Source organism: Macrobrachium nipponense, chromosome 34 (assembly GCF_015104395.2).
Source record: "Macrobrachium nipponense isolate FS-2020 chromosome 34, ASM1510439v2, whole genome shotgun sequence".
Classification (NCBI taxonomy): Eukaryota; Metazoa; Arthropoda; class Malacostraca; order Decapoda; family Palaemonidae; genus Macrobrachium; species Macrobrachium nipponense.
The window spans coordinates 25,868,792-25,878,791 of NC_061095.1; the positions used below are offsets into that span (position 1 = coordinate 25,868,792).

Genomic DNA, 10,000 nt, shown 5'->3' on the forward strand with positions numbered 1-10,000 from the left:
CCAGGAAAGGTTATGGTCTCGTAAAAGTTCGAGGTTCTCTTTATAATCTTGACTTTCAGTATATACTGCGAGGAAGGTATTAAGAATTATTTGACTGTTGTGTTCTTGGTTTATATTAACTATACTTTCAAAATATATCTGTATATATATATACGTACACATCCATACATCTGGCAGAAACCAAAACAAGAGGGAGCCCAGGCTTTTATACTCAAATTGCAATAAGAAGCCAGTATTGAACAAAGACCAGAAGAAGCTTAAGGAAGGATTCTCATCCAGAATAGTAGGGGGGGGGAAGGGGAGGGGAAGAGAATACAGAAAGAGGCTTCAAAAGGCAAGCGGAGGAGAGACTACGAGAGAATAGCAGGTAGCTGCTGCAGGTGGCCTTAATGAAAACCTTGAAAATCATGAGCTCAAGGAGAGGCTCGTGTAGTCATTGGTTTGGTTTGTACCACTTAAAAAGCTTTAAGTATATCTTATTATACTTATCCTTAAGCTATTTCCTAACAACATGTTCTTCATTGGGCTGCTATATTTAAATAACACCATTACATTCATAATTTCTTTCTAAAAGGTAAATTTTCAATATCATTGATTTACGCTGTTGTTCACAATGAGTTGTGTAAAGGATATTTTAATCAAGAAGTAAACTTGACCATATGCAAATGGAAAATATATTAAAAGATTTCTTATTAGTTTTTTCTATTTTAAATTAGTTAACAGGGAACTGTGAATAATAATATTTATTTGGGTTCTTGCAATTTTATCTTTTCCAGTAAATGTAACAATGGCGTTCAAAATCTCTTGTGGTCGGTTTCCATCAATAAACAAAACTAAGCCACTTGTGTATTCTAGTTAGAACTACTTTCTATACTGACCATTAAAAGACTTCTACTTCTCTCAATTTTGTACGAACTGACCTCAATTAACCCCATCAAGACGTTTTCTACTTTCTGCAGAAAAAAACGACCCCACAAATGGCCAGTTTTCCTTCGTTTCTCTATCTCTCTAGACCATTTAACCTATCTTCCAATATTCCCAATTCGGTTCGTCTCCGCAGTTTGTCTAGTCGAGTCCAAGACTCGAGAAATTTTTCGTTTCTATTATATCAGCTGATGGTCTGAGTTGGGGCGGAAACATTGTACTACGTCTTCCTTCAAATTGGTCTGACAGAAGTAGAAGTTGGCAAGTTTCATGTTACTGGTAAGTGCTGACCTCTGGTGAAAAATGCGAGAACTAGATCTGAAGCTTCAAGCTTTGTCAATGGAAGGTTTTGATGTTATGTCATACTCGTTTGATGTGATAACTTTTCCTTTATGATTCCATCTCTTTCTACCTACATTTCCTTCCTGCACTTTCTATACAATGTTAGTAAGGTTTCAGTTGTATTTAGAAGTAATTAGGGGATACCTCTTCCAGACATACTTCAATGTTTCTATTCAATACCTGACATCTTAATATTTTTCTGTTGGTGTTTCAGATATTGTGCATAAATTCGCTTAGATATAAATTGGGTTTAAATAAGACTTCCCTTCTACCTGTCACGCAAGATAATATATATATATATATATATATAGTATATATATATATATAATTATATTATTATAATATATATTTAGTATATATATCATATATATATGTATATATATATATATCTATATATAGATATATATGATCTATATCGTATATCTATATATATTATATAATAATTATAATATATATATATATATATATATAATATAATATTATATATATATATTATAATACAGTATATATATATATATATATATATATATATATCTATATAGATATATATATATCTATATATAATACTATATATATAATATATATATATATATATATATAATATCTATATATATATATATATATATATATATATCATATATATCTATATATCTATATATATTATATATATATTTTATATACTCTATATATATATATATTATATATATATATTATATATATAAATCTATATATATTATATATATATTATAGATATATATATATATATATATATAATATATATACTATATATAGATATATACTATATATATATATTATATATATATCTATATTATATATTATATATATATATATATATATATATATAAACAACCGACGCCCCTGTCGACGGTCAATTCTATTATCGCTTTGAATAAGTTCCCCTCGGTAAGCATATATGAAAAATATATTAATTCCGAGGTAGAGCGAATGAGATATTAAAGGACATTTGTAGTTATATCTATATATATATATATATATATATATATATATATATATATATATAGGTATAGAGGTATAGATATATATATATATATATATATATATATATATATATATATATATATATATATATATATATATATAGGTATAGGATATAGATATATATATATATATATATATATATATATATATATATATAGATATATATATATATATATATGTACATATATAAATATTATATATTTAAATATATCCAAAAAATTTATATATATAAATAAGACATCCCCCACCTCTCTCTCTCTCTCTCTCTCTCTCTCTCTCTCTCTCTCTCTCTCTCTCTCTCTCTCTCAGTCTGTGGTCTTTCTCTCTTTCATGGTTTACGGGCTTCTAAAAACACACACACACGCACATACATATACATATACTTATATATACCTGCCTCTCTCTCTCTCTCTCTCTCTCTCTCTCTCTCTTCTCTCTCTTACAATGAATTTACTCATCCTTACATACGTCCTCCTTGTACTAACTATAGAACTGTAGTCCCTTGTTAACAGGAGTATAGCGTTTCTAACATTACCTATAGAATTGCAGTCTTTCTAAGTATTGTCTATAGAACTATAGTCTCTTAGTCTCTAGGATTATAATCCTCCAAATATTGTGTCAAGAATCACAGTCTCCCTATCACTGTCTGTGGCAAGAACGTCGCGACTCCAGATCGAACCATTCACATAATCAATTTAAGCAAAACGTCTTCCGAAGCCTGAAGCCCAAACAGACGAACACCTGGAAGCGCTGTCGATCGTGTTTACGTCATTCCAGGACGTCTTTGGCTGGAGCCATTGCGAGGACTCCGAATACACTTAGGGGATAATCTCCTTTTGGGAATCTCTCTCTCTCTCTCTCTCTCTCTCTCTCTCTATCTCTCTCTCTCTCTCTCTCTCTCTCTCTCTCAGGGAGGATCTGCATAATAGGAGGTAGTGTATATGTCTAATGTAGGTTGAGGTTATTGGATGAACTTACAGACTTCATTGGAGAATCTCTGTAGCGCAACTGCAGGGGCTTGCGCCTGCCCAATCAGAATAAGACCATTGACACCTCAACCAACCATACGAACGAGGCATGTAACGTCACGACGTTGAAGTCGTTACAGACATTTCATTCTGCAAATGAAATAATTACAATAATATTTTCATCCTACTTTACAGAGAAAATGTCAACAGACCTAAATTAAAATTAAATTACACTTACATTAAAACTTACAAAAAACAATAATAAGTATATTACAAACAAAACCAATCAAAACAGAAGTAAGAAATTTGAATTTGAATCGACCAGTAAATTACAAATGGAATTGATCAATCAATACAGTTACTTACTCCAAGCTATTTAGTTGGAGGGCGCAGTCTTATTCTAAATTATTAATGGCTATCTCGAAAGAGAACCACCCAGCTCCAGGCCTCAAGATCAAGTGTAAAACAACGATTCTTTGGGCAGATTTTCGCTTGTTAAAGAATTCGTCCAGTACCTAGTTTGGCAACTAAACGACCCCAAATTTTAAAATTGGGTCTAGTTCAATAATGGAAATAGAGGACGCGATTCGTGTCTGTTTACATCTCTCTCTCTCTCTCTCTCTCTCATCTCTCTCTCTCTCTCTCTCTCTCTCTCTCTCTCTCTCTCTCTTCTCAGAGAGGATCTCCTAATGGGAGCCAGGCACTGCAACAACAAAGTAGTTTTTTAAGGGTTATTCCACGAGTAAGCAAAAATAAATAATTAAGGACATTTTGTTAGTTTTTTCCTATAGGTTTTTCGACCTTCTGTTTCTTGACCAATAATTACGTGTAATTATTTTAAAACTTTTCCTCTGTAGGGGCATTACACAAACATGGCATGAGAAAGGGTCATTTGTAGTAATTAGGGTCACCAAGGAGTTAAGTAATACTATACTTCCTAAAGGACTGAGTGTCTAGGAACCCATTTTTTCTCAAAAAAAAGGGAAAAAATTAAATACACAAATAAAAAGTTAAGTTCTTAATTATACGACGGAAATAATACATATATTAAAAAATATTTAAATGAATGAATGGAAAAATAAATAAGTTAAATAATTAATAGTCAAATGAAAAAAAGCAAAAATAAAACAAATAATGAATGAATTAATAAATGTATAAATAGACAGCTCTAAAGAACTGAGGGTCTTGGAACCAAGTTTTTCTCGAAAGGAAAAGCGAATAAGATAATAAATAATAAGTTAATTAAGTAATAACGAAGGGAAAGTTACAAAAAAAAATATAGATAATTAGATAAAATAATATAAAAAATACAACATTGATTTATGAAGACAAATACTATATATGTAACTGAATAAGTAAATAAATAATGAAATCAATAAATACTTGAATAACTCAATAAAAATATATTAATTCAGAAGTATATTAGTTCATTGTTGATCTAATCACTTAAATTATGAATCATTCAATTCATTAATTAATTCAATAAAAAACAATTATTAATAATTTTACTTCATTTCTTAATTATTCAACTGAATAATTAATTTGTACAACAAACCCGGAAATAATTAATTTTTCAATAATATATAAATAAACGGATATATATTTATCACCGGAATCCTAGTAAAATAATAATAATTAAAAATTAGTTAAATGTACAGCGAAAGCCTCGGTGGTGGCATCTACAGCGGTGCCAGACGCAGGATCATAGTTAACTTTAACCTTAAATCAAATAAAAGCTACTGAGGTTTATATGGCTGCAATTTGTATGTTTGATGATGGAGGGTACATGATCCACATACCATTTGCAGCCCTCTAGCCTCAGTAGGTTCCAGTTCCGAGGGCGGCGCAAACAAATAGCCACCTCAATAGCACCTTTCGCAGAACACTAAAATAGTTTTTTTTCTTAATCTTAGAATAAACAAATGTATGAAAACTTCATTATCATATGATTTATGACCGACAAAGGAGACAATATTTTTACTCTTATTCTAGACAAACAAATGAATGACACTTCATCAATAGAGAAAAGTATAAAAAAAATATAGAAAACAAACACCCCAAATAAATCTGGGCAACAAACCACACCTAGCCAGGCAACCTTTGCCAGGGAAGCTGGAATCACAAACAATAATACCAACACAAACACATCTCGCCAGAGGCTTTGGGGCAGCTAAGTGAGTAATGAGATCATTCCATTGAGAGAAACTCGAGATAATCACCTGCCTTTTTTGCTTTCACAGTGATGGAAATGCGATACTGCCTGACCTGAGGTTAGGTCTGAAATCTATTTTTTTTTCTTGGAGAGAGAGAGAGAGAGAGAGAGAGAGAGAGAGAGAGAGGTGTTCTACCTATTTTTTTGCATTGGGAGAGAGAGAGAGAGAGAGAGAGAGAGAGAGAGAGAGAGAGAGAGAGAGAGATGGTTAGGTCTTCTCACTATTTTTTTCCTTGAGAGAGAGAGAGAGAGAGAGAGAGAGAGAGAGAGAGAGAGATGGTTAGGTCTTTTATTTATTTTTTCCTTGAGAGAGAGAGAGAGAGAGAGAGAGAGAGAGAGAGAGAGAGAGAGAGAGTTGTTCAAGATGGCGGTGGATCTGTGGGTTATGCCTGCTGGGTGTTTTTGTAAGGAAAGATGTATTGGTGATTTGCAAATCAAAAATGCTGTTATCAGCAGAGAGAGAGAGAGAGAGAGAGAGAGAGAGAGAGAGAGAGAGAGCCCGTGTAAGCATAGCACTGTGCTCCGAATGGAAAGATTTCCAGAGCTTAAAAGCGGTTCTGCCCTAAGTAAACTTTTACTCGGAGCGTCCCATTTGCACCCAGTACCTCCTTCGTCGGTGTTAAGTCTCTCTAGACGTGATTCTAAGTCTTACCAGACGTTGTTTTAAGTCTTGCTCGACGAAAAGCCTTTGTGAGGAAGGAACGTTAGGTACACACACGTACACATGTGGGCTTGCCCCATGATCTGACTAGTAAGGATTACGTGTCCAGGCAGTGCTGGAGAGAGAGAGAGAGAGAGAGAGAGAGAGAGAGAGAGAGAGGACTCTACAATCGCCCTCCAAGTAATTCTGTTAATAAATAAGAGGGATGGTGGACCAGGAACGCATTTAACCAAGAGACGAGAAAGTTCAAGTCCAAAAGAGGATTAATTCCCGCGATGGATGGAAGGCAAATAATCCCTCTCTCTCTCTCTCTCTCTCTCTCTCTCTCTCTCTCTCTCTCTCTCTACCTGTCTTTGCTCCATTCTCTTTCTTACTTTGATCTATGAAATGTCAACGTAAATAATAATAATAATAATAATAATAATAATAATAATAATAATAATAATAATGGTACTTCAAGTCTTGATGTATGCTCATCCGCATCAGCGCCGTGGCAGAGGAGTGGTTAGGTCGTCAATGGACTGGTTAAGCAATATTGGGGCTGGTCAGTCGTTGGATGGATGACCGCTCTCCCTCGGCGTTGATTCCTTGGAAAGGAATCTTTACCATAATTTCCTCAGTCTACTCAGACTCAGCTGTAAATGAGTACTATCCTGATTGGGTAGGGTCCAGCTATAGATTAAATAGCAAACTCAGCAATGATGTTAAGGAATGAAGGAATAAACGACAACGACGTAAATGGAACCTCTGGCAACAGAGGAGCTTCGTCCGGCAGCCAGGTATTCAACCCATTGAAGGGGAAGACGGTCAGGTACTTGGAGGTCGTCATCCAGCAACTGACCACCACAACGACAGTAACCAACAGCCTGATTGTAACTTGAAATGTACTGGATTAAATTGGTCCATAAATGTAATAATAAGAAACATCAGCTACCTTGCAGTAATAAGTGGTACGAACACCAACCTGTGGGAGTCATAGAACGATCAGGCACAGATCCTCTGGGACTATGGTATCAGAACAGATAGGGTGATACGTGCAAATAGACCAAACGTGACGTTGATTGACAAAGTCAAGAAGAAAGTATCACTCATTGAGTCGCAATACCATGAGACACCAGAGTTGAAGAGAAGAGAGGGAAAAAATGGATAAGTATCAAGATCTGAAAATAGAAAATGAGAAGGAAAGGATATGGGATATGCCAGTGGAAATTGTATCCATATCATAGGAGCACTAGGCACGATCACAAGATCCCTGAAAAGGAATCTAGAAAAACTAGAGGCTGAAGTAGCTCCAGGACTCATGCAGAAGAGTATGATCCTAGAAACGGAGCACATAGTAAGAAAAGTGATGGACTCCTATGGAGGCAGGATGCAACCCGGAACCCCACACTATAAATACCACCAAGTCGAATTGGAAGACTGTGATAGAGCAAAAAAAAATAAAATAAAATACTAATAACTGGATGTAGACGACGACCCCTGCTTGACCTGGACCTGATATAGATGTAGAGTCCCTCTTTACCAACGTCCCCGTAGACGAGACCATACAAATGATCTTGGACAGAGTTTACAGGGACCCCGGCACTCCATCCTTAAACATCCCAGAGCATGCCCTTCGAGCCCTGCTGGAAATCTGTACTAAGAAGGCCCCTTTTGCTGATCACCGCAGCTATATGTACACCCATATCGACGGCGTGGCGATGGGATCTCCCCTTGGGGTCCTTTTCGCCAATTTCTATATGGGGTATCGTCGAAGAGAGGGTCTTCCAGAATTCCAACAAACCGAGGATGTACGTTCGCTACATTGATGACACCTTCGTCTGCGCCGACTCCCAGGATGAGATAGGAGCAGCTGCGACGTGCATTCCACGACCCACAGCTGCTCACGTTCACATCGAACATTGCAAAGACCGCCGCCTCCCCTTCCTTGACGTTCTTGTCGAACGAGATTCCGAATTCAGCACGAAGGTGTACACGAAGCCGACGAACCTGGGTATGTGCATGAACGGTGAGAGCGAGTGCCCTGAGAGGTATAAGCGCTCCACCATCAGCGCCTTTGTCAGGAGGGCCCTCTCACACTGCTCCTCCTGTAATGATACACACAGTGAGTTGGAGCGCGCCGCCTAGGTCCTCGTCGACAACGGACATACCAATCGTGCTGTTGATGAATCTATAAGGAAAAATATGGAAGCCTGGTACCACCAGGAACCCCGCCCCGATGTTGCAGAGCCCATCAAGCTGTTCTACAAGGGACACTTCACCCGGAGGTACAAGGAGGATGAACAAGCCCTCAAAAAGATAATCGACGAAAACGTCAGCCCCGCCGACCCAGACAAAAATATTAAGTTAATTATCTATTATAAAACGAAGAAGAGACGAGCAGCCTGGTGATGAGAAACACCCCTCGGCGCCCCTGCAGGATCCCTTGAAGAAGACGAGTGTTGTCTACCGTTTCACATGCCCCGTCCGAGGATGCCTCGGCAAATACGTCGGTATGACCTGCAGCGTTTCTCCAAGCGAAATCTCCTGCCACACTCAAGAAGGAGCCATCTTCAACCACGCCAGGACTGCTCATAACAAACGGATAAAGAGAAATGATATTATTCCTAATATCGAAATAACAGACCAGACAACGTATCCCGACGTCTGCGCCTCTTAGAAGCCCTCCATATAGGCAAAGGAGAAACCAAATCTTAACATCACCCAAGAAACGTTTCTCCTTACCACCGCCGCCCGGAGAGCAGCGAAGACTACCCCCCCGACAATACCAGATGATCAGGAGCCCCCACGGGATGACAGGATTCCTGCTAAAGACCAAAAAGGGTATCTGTAGGAAGAAACCCGCCTCTGAAGGCCGAAACTGGTCTCTAGAGGCCGAAAACGGCCTCTAAAGACCAAAAATGGTATCTAAAGTAAGAAACCTGTCTCTGAAGGCCGAAACTGGTCTCTAGAGGCCGAAAACGGCCTCTAAAGACCAAAAATGGTATCTAAAAAAAGAAACCAGTCTCGGAAGGCCGAAACTGGTCTCTAGAGGCCGAAAACGGCCTCTAAAGACCAAAAATGGTATCTAAAGGAAGAAACCCGCCTCTGAAGGCCGAAACTGGTCTCTAGAGGCCGAAACTGGTCTCTAAAGGCCGAAAACGGCCTCTAAAGACCAAAAAAGGTATCTAAAGGAAGAAACCCGCCTCTGAAGGCCGAAACTGGTCTCTAGAGGCCGAAAACGGCCTCTAAAGACCAAAAATGGTATCTAAAGGAAGAAACCCGCCTCTGAAGGCCGAAACTGGCCTCTAAAGACCGAAAGCGGCCTCTAAAGACCAAAATGGTACCTAAAGGAAGAAACCCGTCTCTGAAGGCCGAAACTGGTCTCTAGAGGCCGAAAACGGCCTCTAAAGACCAAAAAAGGTATCTAAAGGAAGAAACCCGCCTCTGAAGGCCGAAACTGGTCTCTAGAGGCCGAAAACGGCCTCTAAAGACCAAAAAGGGCATCTAAAGGAAGAAACCCGCCTCTGAAGGCCGAAACTGGTGTCTGGAGGCCGAAAACGGCCTCTAAAGACCTATAAATGGTATCTAATGGAAGATCCCGCTGTGAAGGCCAAAATTGGTCTTTAGAGGCCGAAAACGGCCTCTAAAGACCAGAAATGGTATCGAAAGTAAGAAACCAGTCTCTGGAGGCCGAAACTGGTCTCTAGAAGGCCGAAAACGGCCTCTAAAGACCAAAAAGTGTATCTGAAGGAAGAAAGCCGCCTCTGAAGGCCGAAACTGGTCTCTAAAGGCCGAAAATGGTCCCTAGAGACCAAAAACGGTATCTAAAGAAAGAAACCAGTCTCTGAAGGCCGAAACCGGTCGGTCTCTAAAGAATGAAAATGGTCTCTC

At 37.9% G+C, this 10,000-nt stretch overlaps 1 pseudogene; it reads right to left on the reverse strand.

Annotated features, from left to right (window-relative positions):
• The window catches only part of LOC135208066 (uncharacterized), a 34,295-nt pseudogene that overhangs the window by 21,009 nt on the left and 3,286 nt on the right, over positions 1–10,000 (reverse strand).